At 39.3% G+C, this 17,853-nt stretch overlaps 1 protein-coding gene across 2 annotated transcripts in view; it reads right to left on the bottom strand.

Annotated features, from left to right (window-relative positions):
- cplx2 (complexin 2) overlaps positions 1–17,853 on the bottom strand; it is a 31,717-nt gene extending 13,864 nt beyond the window's left edge. The window contains exon 1 of one of the 2 annotated variants that reach the window (XM_042738597.1): positions 17,734–17,853. The gene's annotated coding sequence lies outside the window, so the exon portion shown is untranslated. The remainder of the gene's footprint in view (positions 1–17,733) is intronic. The other variant, XM_042738598.1, reaches the window with a different exon arrangement.

Below are 17,853 nucleotides of genomic sequence, written 5' to 3'. Positions count from 1 at the left end.
ATAAAAAACAACTACTGTGGTTGTAACTATTTCCAATGTTATAGAAAATATTGTGAATTACTGAATATTAACTGTTTTATTTTTCAACTATATAAATGCAAAATCAAACTATAGCATTACTTATAGCATGAGTGCCTTCAGACATTTTATAGACCAGTATTATTTATGCATATATAAAATAAAATACATAAAATACGGGAAACTGCTTTTATTCTAACCAGCTAGCCATTTTGCTAAATTTTGTTTAGGACAGGTATTCTGCTAGACCACATTACAGAGAAAATAAAGTAGCTCTGTCCCACTCCCACTTATTTTGTGCACTCTAAAATGAGAATGTTTTCCTGTATTTAATCAAAAAAGCTGCAAGAATAACATTTACCTGAGGGTAATAAACATGCCTGACATTTAAAAAATGTTTTTAGGCATTTATGAAATGTTTACACCATAACAAATAACCAATAACCACTGTTTCAAACTAAAATAATTGAAAATATTTCAATATGAGGATAAAACATGATTCCAAAAAAAAAAAAAAAAACGTCTGGCTGAGTTAAATGTACTGTACATAAAAAAAAAAATAATAATAATAAAATTTTTTTTTTATTAATTCTTAATAGTTTCTGACATTTGCAGCCTAAAAGACAAGCCTGAAATTAAGATGAACAATATTTTTCGGTTGAGTTGCATGTCCATGATGCCTATTGCAAGTCGTACACTTAGAGCAGTTACATTTATTCTGTGACATTTCGGCTGAGTTTGCCAAACCACTTTGTGCTTCAATTATTACTTGATAAAAAGCAAAAATTGCAGTGAATATGCCAAATTATCATGTAGAAGTATAAAACCATGCACACAATCTGGAGCCTAGAAGTCTGCCAGTGCAAAATCTTTAAACCATATGCCGACTGCCATAATTTTGCTTAATAGTCATAACATAAAAGACAAAAGCACTGATCATGCAACTGTTACAGCAAACCCACACTGTTGATAAGTCTGGAAAGTAAATAAGGAACTGATACACTTCCCGCACAAGAGAAGACGTGGGAGGTTGTGGGAGGGAAACAGGAAGGCAGGGCATGAAGGGTAATTAGGTTACACTCAAAGCAGCTCTGCTTGGTTTACAAAGCCATTCTGACAGAAAAGTACCATTCACAATGAGATTCAATTTGTGGCATGGGGCCTGGCTACAGTAATTTACAGATCCATCCCAACACACAGGAGCAGGAAAGCAATCTGTTCATTCTCAGCATGTATATTAATACATCATGCCTGGAATCATTTTGCCGGGGATCGGCATTTATTAGCAAAACGAAATATAGATCTAGTGCAGAGCATCCTACATGTGTCCTGAGCTGCAGGTGCAGTGCTATATTACACAAACACTGTAAAATACATGCAAATCCACAGAGCTAGATAAAAAGTATGGAAGCAGATTAGTCTCAAATATAATTCACGCAAAAAACACGATTCACACATGCGTAGACCAATTTCACATGCATGAAACCTAATTCACGTACACACAAAAAAATTCACGTGTGTGAAAAAAAAATATATTCACAAAAAGCAATTCACATGCGCAAAATAAAATTATATATTCATAAAATACATTTCACAAATGCAAAACACAATTCGTAGATATACAACTGTGCACAAAAAACCTTTGAATGTTTAAAATGTACGAGTGTCTGAATGTACAAATCGTCATTTACTACGAATCCACTCGGATTTGTGTGTGTGTGTTTTTTGAGACTTTCCTGGCAGAGCTCTCTTCCCACGTGGGTCTGTCGTACTCTTTAGCCATTCAGATGCGAGCTTACCATTCAACCAATCATATCATAAGCCACTGAGAGTGCATTCAAGGAGCACGATTCTGCGCACCTTTTGCGCAATATGGATTAATTAGAACGGAAATTAAGCCTTTACATCAGTAATCCCATAGACAGTAAAAGAAATGGACACAGCGACCCAATTGGAACTCAATTGAGACAAGTGAAGCCCATTTTTAGCGATTTTTAGCACTTCCGTTTCTGACGCGCAGACTCAAACAAAGGAAGCTTCTGCCATTATTGTGACTTCATCTGAACGTGTGCAAAACTACTCTCCTTGAATGCACTCTCAGTGGCTTATGATATGATTGGTTGAATGGTAAGCTCACATCTGATTGGCTAAAGAGTACGACAGACCCACGTGGGAAGAGAGCTCTGCCAGGAAAGTCTCAAAATCACAAACACACAAATCCGAGTGGATTCGTAGTAAATGACGATTTGTACATTCAGACACTCATACATTTTAAACATTCAAAGGTTTTTGTGCACAGTTGTATATCTTCGAATTGTGTTTTGCATTTGTGAAATGTATTTTATGAATATATAATTTATTTTGCGCATGTGAATTGCTTTTTGTGAATATATATTTCTTTTCACGCACGTGAATTTTTTTTGTGTGTACGTGAATTAGGTTTCATGCATGTGAAATTGTCTACGCATGTGTGAATCGTGTTTTTTGCATGAATTATATTTGAGACTAATCTGCTTCCATAGAAAAGGCATCCTCAAAGGTTCATCATGATCAATCATGGAAGCAAGCAATATTTATTTTCTTCAAAGTTTTCATGTGGAAACTGTCTATGTTTGCTGTCTATGTATGCTGATGATACTGTGGTTCTGGGCCTCATTTTCAACAACAATGAAGCCGCATACTTGGATGAGGTAGAGAAACTCACATCATGGTGCCAGGACAATTGTCTCTCTATGAATGTGAGTAAAACTAAAGAGCTGATTGTGGACTTCAGGAAGAGACAGCAGCAGCCTTACACTCCTCTTATGATCAGCGGGACCCCTGTGGAGAGGGTGAGCAGCTTCAAGTACCTGGGTGTAAACATCTCCGAGGACCTGACTTGGACTACTCACATTCAAACTCAGGTTAAGAAAGCCAGGCAAAGACTGTACCATCTGTGACAGCTGAGGAAATTCAGGGTCTCACCAGCAATCCTGAAAACGTTCTATTCAGGGGCCATAGAAAGTGTATTGACTCAGTGTATCTCAGTGTGGTATGGGAACAGATCCAGTCAAGACTGCAAAGCCCTGCAGAGAGTTGTGCGCTTAGCTGAGCGCATCTCAGGGTCTACTCTCCCCTCTGCAGGACATCTACCCCAAACGCTGCAAAAGCAGAGCTGTTAAAATCATTAAGGACACAAATCACCCTGGTAGAGCTGAAACAACTAATCGATTTAATTGATTAAAATCGATTATTAAAATAGTTGTCAACTAATTTAGTAATCGATTCGTTGCTAAATAATTTTTATTTGCCGTAAGCGGCTCATTTCGTGCATATTTTAAATCTGCGGTGACCAAAGTGTGGCAGTAATGAGCCACCGGAGGTTTTACTCAGCCAGTACAGCAGGAGAAGTAGCGAATAGCCAATAGCTGGCCTCGTTTTTATGTCACGTGCTTCCCGCACAGCGTCTCTGCAGCATTCAGCGTGATGGGTGAGGCAGGCGGCAGTGGAGTAAGCTCGAGAAAGAAAAAAGAAAAAAGCGGAAGATAAAACTAATCGGACGAAGTCAATCCAAAGTGTGGGAGCAAAAAGAGAGCAAGCCTAACTGTTAAGCCCTGAACATTTGGACATGTTGACCTTTTTGCACTGCAATGCAAAGTATTTCTCAAATAATGAGTGAATAGTGTTCTGCCTCATTTCCCACAGGTAGTCGAATTCCTGTCAGTTCAGGCATAAGCTGTTTTTGTTAACATTTTATCGCTTTATTACATTTTTGTATTTTGCACTGTTATAAGGACCCTACTACACATATTTAAAATCCGATGAAAATCACAGTGTGCAAAGACTTTTATTTTGTGTAGATTCTGCAGTACAATGTTGTTTGCAAATGTTTAGTCGTAAAAGCTGATAACATTGCTTTTTTAACAATTAACATTTAAAGCTTTGTCGTTTACCAGTTCATAATTCAGTCTTGCAGCCTAATTATGACTGACTGAGAGAGGTTAATGTTTAAATGTATTTGAAATGCACTTTTTTCTAAGCATTCACTGCTCTGCCCGCACGCCTGGGGCACGCACGCTGGTTTTTGTGTGTGTCCAGTTTTTTTTTCTGGACAACCTTCTGATGGATTTTACTTTAAAATGTGAGTTCTATTCAGGTTTCATGCCATTGTCACTTTATTGGAAGGATTGTTTACAATTTCACAGCATAAGCTATAAAGCTGTTTCCCAGGTATAAGCTGTGTGTTCACAGGAAAATAATAAAATGCAATTTACTGCAATTTTAATTCTGTTTTATTCTTATTCTTCGTGATAATATGTTCTGAAAGATTCCTTAATAAGCTTTGTTCGGGATGTTAAACTACTTTAGGAGCTCGAAGGACTGCCATGGTGAAACATTATTTGAAATCTCCTTGTGAAATTTGCTAGAGTATGTATGGGTCAGTGTTTTGATTGCAGAAGAGTTTGACAAAGGATAACTAACACATAATAAAACACAACTCCAGGTATGTTTTTGATGAGGATATGACAATGCAAAATGGTTAAAATCTCTAAAAAGTCTATGTTGAATGATAAAGACCCTTTGTTAATAATTTACTTGGGGAAAAAATGGGCAAAACTAAAATATAAGTACATAAACCGATTCATCGATTAATCGTAAAAATAATCGACCGATTAATCGATTATCAAAATAATCGTTAGTTGCAGCCCTACACCATGGTAACTCTCTTTTCATTTTGCTGCCATCTGGTAAGCGCTTCTGTAGCCTGATGGCAAAAGACTGAGAGACTTAGGAGGAGCTTCTTCCCCTAGGCCATCCGGCTCCTAAACTCTAACTCAGTCTCTTAACCTCTACATGATCGCTACATGACTTCACTTAATTATCAGTAAGACACTGAATATACTGACATTGACACTTGCACACAGCAATTTCTATAATTTTTATTTACTTTATTACGTCTATTGCTGCTATGTAAATACCCTGTACAACCTGTTTGCACATTCTCCTCTTGTACATTCCTGCTCAACTTAATATTTATTAAGTCTACAGTATACTGTCCTGATCCTTTTCTATAAGGATCTTATTTTATTCTTTTTCCATATCATATTTTTTTGTATAATCTTCTTGTGTTTGTGTTCTTTAATAATTGCACTGTCCATGGAGCAGACCTGACTTACATTTCACTGCTGGTCATATGCTCTCCATATAACAATGTATGTGACAAATACAAATCTTGAATCTTGAATGTTTCTACTGTGCAAACAGTCACATTTTATTAAAACCCCATCTTGCCAGCAGTTAATTACGCCTTTTAGAAAAAATGCTGTTGTCACACCATTTTGGTAAGTTTTAGAGGAATTTGTGATTAACAATGTATTAAGGCTTTTAAGCAAAGTTTAAAGGGGTCATATGATGCTGCTAAAAAGAAAATTATTTTGTGTATCTGGTGTAATGAAATGTGTTTATGTGGTTTAAGGTTAAAAAAAAAAAAACATTATTTTCCACATACTGTACATTATTGTTTCTCCTCTATGCCTTCTGAAATGCATTGATTTTTATAAGGCTCATCGCTCTGAAAAGGGAGGTGTGCTGTGATTGGCCAGCTCTCCAGCACATTGTGATTGGTCGAATGCATCAAGCGTTTTAGGGAAATGTTACACCTCTTAACATATTGTGATGCCTTGTCCGGCTGGAGTGATGAGACATAAACATAAAAAACATTATAAACGTGATATAAACATGATTTCTAGTCGTGTCTTTTGGAAGGCCAAACAAAGTAGTTTCGCTTTCTCAACGAAACAGCCTCACTTTCCGCGGCCTTGAGTAAGCAGAGGTGGGCAGCTTGAGAAAATTTTAAATCACATCATATGACCCCTTTAAACAGTAAAAGCAATTCATGAAACAGCAGAAATGTTAAAGGAAACTTGCAAAAATCCAAATAAATTTTGGATTTCATGAGAGCTACTCATTCCAAAAAAGTTGGGACAGGTAGCAATAAGAGGCCGGAAAAGTTAAATGTACATATAAGGAACAGCTGGAGGACCATTTTGCAACTTATTAGGTCAATTGGCAACATGACTGGGTATAAAAAGAGCCTCTCAGAGTGGCAGTGTTTTTCAGAAGTCAAGATGGGCAGAGGATCACCAATTCCCCCAATGCTGTGGTGAAAAATAGTGGATCAATATCAGAAAGGAGTTTCTCAGAGAACAATTGCAAAGAGTTTGTAGTTATCATTATCTACAGTGCATAATATCATCCAAAGATTCAGAGAATCTGGAACAATCTCTGTGCGTAAGGGTCAAGGCCGGAAAAACCATACTGGATGCCCGTGATCTTCGGGCCCTTAGACGGAACTGCATCACATACAGGAATGCTACTGTAATGGAAATCACAACATGGGCTCAGGAATACTTCCAGAAAACATTGTCGGTGAACACAATCCACTGTGCCATTCGCCATTGCCGGCTAAAACTCTATAGGTCAAAAAAGAAGCCATATCTAAACATGATCCAGAAGCGCAGGCGTTTTCTCTGGACCAAGGCTCATTTAAAATGGACTGTGGCAAAGTGGAAAACTGTTCTGTGGTCAGACAAATCAAAATTTGAAGTTCTTTTGGAAAACTGGGATGCCATGTCATCCGGACTAAAGAGAACAAGGACAACCCAAGTTGTTATCAGTGCTCAGTTCAGAAGCCTGCATCTCTGATGGTATGGGGTTACATGAGTGCGTGTGGCATGGGCAGCTTACACATCTGGAAAGGCACCATCAATGCTGAAAGGTATATCCGAGTTCTAGAACAACATATGCTTCAATCCAGATGTTGTCTCTTTCAGGGAAGACCTTGCATTTTCCAACATGACAATGCCAGACCACATACTGCATCAATTACAACATAATGGCTGTGTAGAAGAAGGATCCGGGTACTTAAATGGCCAGCCTGCAGTCCAGATCTTTCACCCATAGAAAACATTTGGCGCATCATAAAGAGGAAGATGCGACAAAGAAGACCTAAGACAGTTGAGCAACTAGAAGCCTGTATTAGACAAGAATGGGACAACATTCCTATTCATAAACTTGAGCAATTTGTCTCTTCAGTCCCCAGACATTTGCAGACTGTTATAAAAAGAAGAGGGGATGCCACACAGCGGTAAACATGGCCTTGTCCAAACTTTTTTGAGATGTGTTGATGCCATGAAATTTAAAATCAACTTATTTTTTCCCTTAAAATGGTACATTTTCTCAGTTTAAACATTTGATATGTCATCTATGTTGTATTCTGAATAAAATATTTAAATTTGAAACTTCTACATCATTGCATTCTGTTTTTATTCACAATTTGTACAGTGTCCCAACTTTTTTGGAATCGGGTTTGTACTTACACATTTGACAATTTCACAGAGCTAAGTCTAAGTCATTATGGAATCATTAATATTTGATTATTTCTAATTCGACAGAAATGTTTCTCTTTATGCTTTGCCAACATGCCAATAAAACAGGAAAGCAAATCATCATGTTCCCTTCCGTGGGAACTTGGAACTGCATCCTCTAGTGGTTGCTATGGGGAATGCCTTCAGCATGAACGGTGTCTGAAGCATAAATCTAAACACAACAATAACATGGACGGCGACAGCCTATGACGTCATTACCTGGTGTGATCACAGTATAAAAGGGCGCCGGGAGAACATGTCATCTTCATCTTTGTCTTCACTGACCATTTGTTTATGTTAGTGATAAGCTATGCATGACTAGGAGTGCATGTTCACTTGCCAGAGGCTTTGCTCTGATACCCGCAGTTTCACAACGGCTTGCGTGTTGTGTGAGTGTGGTGAAGAGCAAGCGCGTTCAGATCTCGAGACAGTTGAATGCGCTTTGCATTCATTGCTTATTTCATGTGAGGGATAAGCATGAATTGAACGCGCCCGACTCACGAGTAGATGGCTAGTGCTCATCGTGATGCATTCCGGGACTGATGCATACGCAGGACTAATGAGGGGGAGGTGAGTACTTCACCATTTACCCGTGTTTGTATAGCGTTTATATAAGTGTATTCGCCTCTTGTGGGAATAGCGATGCATTTGCTGCAGTGGTTTCTGTTCTTGCTTTATTTCCAAGGTAATCTAGCACGTTGGCAGAGTGCGTTTAGCGGGAACTGAATGCATGCAGCGTGTTGCGGTGAGAATTGTCTGTCCATTGCTCGTGATTCACAGTTAATGGGCAGAACATGCATCTGACGGGAAAATTTTTCATATCAGTGATTTCCTTCTGGTTATATAGGTATTGTATAATGTAGATATCTGTCTGCATTTGTTGGACAGATGATTTATATCATGTCTTTATCAGATAACCACATTATACTCCACTCCGGGAGCCCATTTCTGAAACTTTTACTTTCAATTAGGGTTGTATGACTCTCTGTGCTCAAGTGTTGGCTTGCGAGCCTCCTTGAACCTGAACTACTGTATGTTCCTCCCCTTAATTCCCCTAAAACCACCCACCTGACCGAGGTCAGGTAGTAGCCTCCTGCGCTTACATTGCAGTCTCTCATGCTGGACCTATGATGTTTTGGTTAGTTTCTATGTCTCACAGAACTACCTACTGAGGGTCCGGACCCAAGAGCTCTTCGGACTTCATCTTAAGATTATATCTGTGAGCTTAAGTCATGAGCAGGAGCCGTGGTTGGTGGGTATGATCCTTTTCATTTACTCTATTGCTAGTTTTATGTGGGCTAGTTTTTTGTGAATTCACTAACTAGCTTTTCTCCGCACTGCTACTTGGACCTGTCTTTCTGTTTTTCTGACTTTGTTTTAGGGTTAGGACCTCTGTGAGCACCTCCCCTGCTAAAGTCAGAACCTCTCGCTATTGACCGATTGTGGTGATGGTAGCTCACCCGTCGGTACTGGATCAAGGCTGGATGATAGCCCTCCATCTTTGGCTTCATGCTTACTGGACCAAGCAGCAAGTCGCTAGGCCTCTGCGAGAGCCTCCTTATCCGATTAGGTCCGCAGTATAATGCTGCAACCTCAGGACCCGCGGGACCTCCATTGGGGTTGAGCATTTTTTGGAGTATAATGCTTCGTGATGTCCTCCCTGATGTCCTGGCAGAGTATTTGCTTTAAGAAGCTGATTAGTTGCCTCTATTTGGTCGAGCCTAGCAGTGCTCCCCTCACCTCGGAGGGTTACCTTTGAGCATGTCGCTCCCAATTGAGCATCTAAGGTTTCCTCTCATTGGGTCCTCCGCTCCTTGGAGCTCCACTGAGCAGCACCCTCAGGCTGTTAGGCCTCTCTCCGCCTCCCTGTTAGGCTGTTCTCTTTGTTGGTTGGCCTTAGCAGTGCTCCCCTCACCTTGGAGGATTACCTTTGAGCACGCTGCTCCCAATTGAGTAGCTGAGGTCTCCTTGCATCGGGTCCTACGTTCTTTTGAGCTCCACTGAGCAGCATCCTCAGGTTGTTAGGCCTCTCTCCGCCTCCCTGTTAGGCTGCTCTCCTTGTTGGTTGTGCTTTAGCGGTGCTCCCCTCACCCTAGAGGGTCACCTATGAGCACGCTGCTCCCAGATCATCTGAGTACCTACTCCACCTATTTTTGGAGTTGGGCCTCCGCTCCTTTGAGTACCAATTAGCAGTAATGCCAAGTTGCTGGGCCATCTTTTGCCTCCCTGGCGGGATGCTTGTTAAATGAGCTAGCTGTGCTCCCCTCATCATGGAGGGTCTCTTGCAAGCACACTGCTCACTTCTGAGCATCTGAGTCCCTCTCATTTGAGAGTCAAATCCTTCACTCTGTGAGCTTTGCTGGGTAGCACATCCAGCACTCTGCCTTCCTCATAGGCTGCTCTCTTTGTGAGCTCAACGCTGCTTCCCAGTCAGGTGCTGGTGTCCCCCTCTCGGTCTGAGAGCTGGGTGCTACGACCCTTCTAGTTATGAATGAGCAGATGCTCCAGAGTCTGTTCTGTGACTGCTATTGTTGAGTTGGCGATACTTCCCTCACATTAAGGGTTTTTCTATGAGATGAGCCTTTTCAAACCACATCCGCTCTGAGCACGCGGCCTCCCGCTGAATTAATTGTAACTCCCTGAGTGTGCCACAGTCAAGTAGGGTTCCTAGGCCTGTCTAAGTGACAGTTTCTGTTATCCCTTAGTAACGGTGTTTCTAAATCTATGCTATGGTAAGTGCACATGCTACGCTTCTGTGCGCTTTCTAAAATCCAGTTTGTGGTAAGTGTGCACACTAAGCATTCTGTGCACTTTCTAAAATCCTGTATGGTAAGGATTATGCAGTGTCAGCCTCGTTCCCTTTCTCTGAGTTGGTTTAGGCCCTGGTTTTCTCAACTTGGGCTCCACTCAACTAATGTATCCCTGTTGATACATTTCTGAGCAGGGTGTTGCTACCAAAAGATCTGTTGAGCCAGTTCTTTGAGCAGTAGCCCCCTGGGTGACAGACCAGGGTCTGGTTTAGTTTTTTAGACACCTGGCCCTATCTCCTCAAAGGAATCTTTCTTATGATTCCAAGCCTTCCCAGCCCAGCCCTTATTAGGTAAGTTGTTAAGGGTATGCAGCTCAGGTCCTTGGCCGGAGTGGATAATGTCACTGACAGCCGTCAAGGCGTCCTAGTGGCAACTCCCACAGGTATAGTAGAGTTGGTACTAGGGATGCTCTGATCCACCTTTATCGCCTCCCATACCGATTCCGATACCTAGGGTTCAGTATTGGCCGATACTGATACCGATCCGATTCCAGGGAAGTTTTTTTCTCACATTTAAAAAAATTCGAATTTATATATCTCTGTGTGTGGAACTGATAATAATTCTTTTACAATCTACTAGATACAGACTACTTCATTATAAAGAAAAATTAAATAAACAATAAATATGAAAAATATAGGCCTATGTATATTCATAATCTATGGAAAAAATGTATCATAAACTAGGTTAGTGGATAATTTGGCAGCAAAAGTTATTATAGAAAAATCAGTGCACAATAATTTTAGAAATTCAAACATTTAGTGAAACTATATTTTGTGGGGAACAAATAAAAGTGTTGCACTAAATATAGTAAAATGATACACATTACTATTTGTATTATTATAAAATCCATTCATTAAAAACATTCATGAATGTATTTATATATAAGAATATACTATAAAATTAAAATACATTTCTTTTAAATGTATAGTATATTTTTTAATAAGGCAACAACATATGATAGATACAATAGGACAAAACAAATACAGTGCAGCATAAATCACGCATCAATTTCTCTTCCCTTTGTGCTTTGCACTTTTTAACACGGATCGCTTACAATGTGCGCATCTGGTCCAGAATGATGCGCTTGAAGCAACATGGTGTCATAGCCTGACTCTGTGTTGCTTCAAGTGTATCATTCTGCACTAGGGTTGTAATGGTATGAGATTTTCACAGTATGATAATCGTCTCAGAAAATTTCTGGTTTGACTTATTTTTTCTGGATTCTGTACTTTTATGATTTAATACAAATATACTATCAAAAATGGTGGTAATGAAAATGCATAAAAATGTAACAATTTAATTAGTTTTAAAACCTTTATTCTTTTGTTTTCGCAAAAAGCTACACAACAGAGATTTACTAAATTAAAATGAGGGGAAAATTATATTCCTTAAAAATGTTTATGTAAATTATTATTATTATTTTAGAAGTAGGCTACATTATAGTACAATCGAGTTAAAAAGCTGACTTTTATTTTGACGGGTTGTAGTGAAGAGCTTTGAGTGTCAGAATGTATTTGTTTTTGACAGTGGTTTTCTCAAATAAAATGATGAAATTATTATTAATTGTTCTCTCAGTGAGGCTCTCAGTGTTTGTGTTCACGTCCTCAGATAGTGAGACAGCAGGCACTGTTAAACCTGGCACTTTAAGCCACGCTGGCGCATACTTGAGTATGTAGTACACGACACAACACCTCATTCACAGAGAGACATGCAAAACAAACAGATTAGCCTTTATATTTATATAGCGGTGCTTTTGTCATTATTTTACAGCTTTGTTTTTGATTTATTCATCAGTCCATCAAATCGCACAATTTTTGTGATATCTGCATTGTAGCTAGCTACTGTAAATTCATTGTCATGACTGGACAGAATTTAATCCGCATCACAGAAATCATAATGCTTTAACTTTAAGTTATAAATGGGACATAGCTGTATCTGCACGGAGGGATGATATTCTGAATAGGTAAATATGTTCGATGCGTTTCCTCGTTTTGCAGCCGCTTTCCGACCACAGTTTTGCAAACTGTGTCTACTCTTGAGGACAAATAAGCATTCGTCTTTGAATGAATGTTCCGAAGTGAAGTAAACTTCAACAGATTTCCCCTGCTCAGGGAGTAGGGAGCAATGAACACTGTGTAGGGACCATGTCAATGGGAACACAGTTCATGCACGGAGCTCACTTCTAATGAGCTGATTATCTGAGTAGAGACATTCTAAATATGCAGAGCTGGGGGGCTGAAGACTGGAATTGAGAACTGCCGGTCTGAACGAATGACTGACAGCCACAGCGAAAGAAAAAAGTTTGTGTGAACTTTAATGTAAGGACTTAAATATTCATATGTAGCTGGCATTAAGCTATCGTATGGCTTCAGAAGTAACAGAATAATTCGCACAAATGAAAAAAAAAAAAAAAAATCTTGGATTTGGATCGGCCCTCTCTGACCGATAGCAGATCTGAGAAAAATGGCAGTATCGGAGCCAATACCTGATATGAATATCGGATCGGCACATCCCTAGTTAGTACTAAGTGCTCGCCATGATTTCTGGCATGCACTCCCCTCAGCATGGCGGCGTGGGTATACCGTTCCCCATAGCGACCTCTAGAGGACGCAGTTCGATGTTCCCTTGGAAGGGAACGTCTCAGGTTACGGATGTAACCATGGTTCCCTGAGAAGGAACCACTGAGCCACAGGAATAAACATGTTCATAAAATCTCAATCTCTGCTCTTGATGCACCTGAGCAGAATCTTCCTGTGCATCTCATAAAAGTAGCAGTACAGAAACAGGTGCTTGGAGTTGTTACCAAGGCAAAGCTTTCTCACATGAAACATCAACCGAAAGCAGTGCAGAGAGAATTACTGAACTGGCTGTAGTGAATCCAGCACATGAGCTCGTTACTCTGACTCTTCTGGCTCGGTCAAAAAGAAATCTTTGCTTTTGACTATAAGAGAGATTGCTGCCAAGTGAAGCCACTAGGGTTTTGACAGACAATGTGTTCTTGAAGAGTACTTCTGAGGTTAACTATTTCTCTTTGTTCTGCTTAGGCAATTTGTCTTTTAGTATTATTTTTATTAATATTTTCAATTCGTTTTTTAATTTATATAGTTTTAGTTATATTTCTGGGGGAATGGTTATTGCTGCTCTCCCTGCTCTCATCCATGCTAGGCTGCATGGATGAGCAGCGAGTTCTTGCCCAGAACAGAACTATACCGCCAATCCAAACTGTATGCTAATTGTCAATCATCTTTGACGATAGCGGTCCTGACAGAGCTAAATGTAAATGAAAAATGTTGCCAACTAGTAAAAATAAAATAAGTTTAAGGTTTTTTAAGTTATATATTTTATTTGATTGTATAAGTTTATTTTCTTTCAATTGACAAAGTTTTTTTAATGCATTTAGTTTTTAATTATAATAATTAGTTAGTTACAATAGTTATTAAGTATATAATAAAAGCAGAAAATTAAAGTAAATCATTTTATCGTGTGCCATTTCAAGTCAAACTGTAATTTTATCTGTAATTAATTATAAAAAAGCGCGTTAGTATTATTTATTTTCGTATATAATGTTAGCTGTAAAATTTGCTTTAGCATGTCAAAAGATTCATTTTAGTACAAAAAATAGTTTCCATCACAGAATGCTATTAAACACAGCACATCTTTTGAGATGTAGTAAAATGACACCATGGTGGGAATTTTCATGTTCATAAAAAATACATATTTATAGTCACACAAATATTATTTAATTTTTGTTTTCCTTAAAGCCGTTTATCATAACTTATTTTAGTTTAGTCTTTTAACAGCCTGCATATTTTAAAATGTACTCTTATTAGCTTAACAAAGCAAAGCACCTTTTTTAAAAGTACAACCAAAGAACAGCCCCTGGTTGGGAATTGCTGATACAGGAGAAAAATCTGATACTTTACAGCAATGTATCACGAGTCAGCACTGACCCACTTAAGCCTGCATATGAATATGAATATTACACCCTCTACTGCGCGACAGCAGTTGAGGACACTTGATTTCAGGAAGGGGGTCTGCAGCCACTTCCACTGCCCTCCTGCTATGTAATTGTCAAAGCCTATCATTGCATGCTGGGTCAGGCTCACACAAGAGGTCACGGGAAACCCCCTCTCCAATGGGGGCCAATTAACTCACATTAAAGTTGGCATGTCATCTACACATTACTATATTGCTGCTGACTGTACCACTAACACCTGATTCACACTTTTTGCATTGTGTTCAAACAGAGGCTGTGCATTACAAACAGATGGGCCTGACTGTGAAAAATTAACAGTTGCGCTGAACACACACAATATTTTCATCTGCAATCTTGAGAAATCAGCAGAATAAATCTGTATACATATTGTGAAATACTGAACCACCTGTGCAAAGAGATGAGGATTTATGCGTGATACAATATGCCTGCTTTACATGTCGGACAGATGGTATTTTCCTGTCTAAGTGTTATGTTCTTGGCTTGAATACGCGTCATTGGGGACTAGAAAAGTTTGTAAAAGTCTTCTGTGTTTTTCAAACTCATTTAATGATTATTCTCCAGCCATAAGCTCTCATACTTCCAGATCACACATACATATTGGTTTTGCACTAAAAAATGCATATCTGCTGACCCCATAGGTTGTCTGTTTCAGCTAACTCAGGCCTCTTTCTTGAGTCTGAAGTGTTTTCGGTGTTTGTATGTGTCTGCCAAATGGCTAACCATATGCAGAGGCAGTAAAAATCTGGAGAAGAGAGATAAGCTTCCAGCTGAAATACTTGCTGCAAGCATTTCATCCAAAGAGCATTATCTTCAGACCATTTAGCCAGATTAAAGGTCTTTTCAATTATAATCAACCCCTCTAACATCTTTCCACAGCTTGACTCGGTACCATATACATCTGGTTCACAAAATCATCCAGTCTGACCAGGTGCAGTCAAAGCCTTATTCTTTTAGGCATTCGATATCAAATAAGTCTATTTCTGTCCAGATGAGACAATATGAAGTAAGAATCTTTCAAATTTCATAAAACAGATTATTATCATGGATGAAAAATTGCAATAATCACCTGCGGTAACCTGTCACTCCACACCTACTGGCCGTTTTACTCAGCAGCTGTTTTATTTCACAGGATTTCAATGGCAACAACAGAAGAATAGCCTGCAAAAAGGAATATGATCATAAAGCCTCACAATGCAATTTGATGGAGGTTTGGACACAGCTATAAATAATTCAGCACTTGATTTCTCCCCTGCAGCTAGACCTCTCCTGACGACTCTCAGCACCAAACACATAGAGGAGGCTTCAAAACTGCCACTCCACACCTGTCACCAACAACACCTCCTTCCACTCGCGCTGGAGGACAGATGTGTCCATATTTCTGGGTGAACTTTAAATATTCTCCACAATCATCACACACATACACATGAACATGCACTTAAGACACTTAAGCCCCTTTCACACTGCACATTGGTCCCTGAAAATTGCCGGATCGCCTTCTGTATAAGCCCTAACACGTCCTGGGATTGAATCCAGGATTGATCCTGGGTTGGGGAGTTAGTAACATTGCCGGGTTCAGTCCCGGAACAAGCTCTGTGTGAACAAAAGCCAGAACTAATGCTGTAAAGGGTGTGTCGTAGTGATGACGCACATTATCGTGCGACTCTTTTACGGGAACTTTACAGGTTATGTGTGAACGCATGCACAGATTCCGGGAAATCACTGGCAGTGTGAATGAACCAAAATCTAACGGTCCGGGAACAATTGCCGGAACAGATTACCCGTGTATTATCCGTAATCTCTCTGTGATAGGGGCTTTATAATAAAGCCAATCAAGAAAAATGTGCATATGCTCTACTTTTCTTTTGTAAAGTTGCATGACAGTAAACATCAAGCAGGATAGGCAATCTAAATCTTTTACAAATTTTTTGAAGCAGAAAAAATTTGATCTTATCTGCTACTATACATCCATTCTCTCTTTCGCTCCTTTTAACTCTCCTTTCACTCTCAGTCTCTCAGAGACAGCACATGAATAATGGTCAAGGGCCTAATTCCCATTCTTGCCTGGGGTGGAAAGTAAGAAGCAGTAATGTGCATTTGCTGCGTCCAATTAGGGAGATTCTTTTGAATGCGAGAGTTACTGTCTCATGCGTATAAGAACAACAGCGCTGCATGCAAAAGCCATTTCAACAGCTCAGAACGTAATTACTGTAACACTGAAGTATCAGGTTTTCAGACTTTAACCTCATGAAAACTGATTATAAACTAAATTTCATTTTAATGACATGCTTAAAACGTCCTACATTAAAATATTGCATTACTTAAGTTGAGGGTGTTAGCATTCCCAGATAAGAACATGAATAAATGAACAAATGTGTAGATGATAAAATTAACTCCTGCGAGCATGAATACGATATTTTTTTAGTGTATTGTAGTGTTTTAGTTTTAGTAAATTTCACAAATAATTACAAAGAAACGGTAAACAACATTGAATTAAACATGAAATTTAAAAGACTTAACTAGTATTTTCTTATAAAATTTACTCCAGAAACTTATAATTTTGATAAAATATTACAGTGTATTTTCCTGCACAAATCAACCTCCAAAATGAGTACTATATCAGTTAACATTCACAGTAATGAAAAATGCATGCCTAATATATGTTAATATCTGTCTCCTTGTTCAAGAAGCACATTAAAGAACTGGAAGATAAAATTAAGCTTTTGCTATTTTTACATTTGCATGGAGTCCATTTCAACAGAATATGAATTATTAGGTACTAATATATACATATACTATACATGCTGTCTGTTTGCTCATGCTACTTAATCAAAATATTAAATATTTCCTACATTTTCATTTCATTTTCGTACAGTTAGACATTTTAAGAATTAACATTTGAAGAATTACATAATAAGCCAATACAATGGAGAGTAAGAGCATATATAGGGAATGGGCTGCCACTGTCATATATACCAGGCAACGCTACATAATACTGTACTGGAGCTCAAGGCAATTGTAGGATCAGATACTGGTTTCTCACACATCCACTATGCATCCTCTGAAGCTCAAAATATATAGGGAATGGGCTCAACAGTAGGATCATATAAGATATTGTTTTGTTTTAGGTCTTGTATTCATCCGATACACAATGCAATCATGCAGTCCATCAGCTGACAGATTCATCAATTGCTGCACCTGCGCATACTCTCGTCTCTCTCTCTTTCCCTCATCATGCACGTCGAGCGCGCTTCTGACTCTGTGGCTAACCTGAAAAGGCACAAGGCATCTCAAAGCACCTGGCAGGCAGCTCACATTTCACTCGCGCTTTTCTCACAAACATGGACCTGAAACTGGCAGATCACGCCCAATCCTCTCCATCGCCGAGTTCGCACCATGGCAGCAATCAGCACCAGCAACATGCAGCATTCAACGGCAACCGCGCGCCGACTCTGAGCAAATGGATGGAGAAACGAGAGCATGCGAGGGGCGAACATTTACAAACCTCCGCGATGTGAGAGAGCGAGCTGGCAGTTCTGTGTCCTGACTGCTTTGAATTCAGCGTCTGAAGTGTGCTTCTCCGTATCGAAACGCCCCCTCCCTCTCCTCTCTTGTCAGATTCTCC

This window comes from Cyprinus carpio, chromosome B14, assembly GCF_018340385.1.
Source record: "Cyprinus carpio isolate SPL01 chromosome B14, ASM1834038v1, whole genome shotgun sequence".
Taxonomy (NCBI): Eukaryota; Metazoa; Chordata; class Actinopteri; order Cypriniformes; family Cyprinidae; genus Cyprinus; species Cyprinus carpio.
This window is presented reverse-complemented; position numbering and strand designations above follow the sequence as displayed.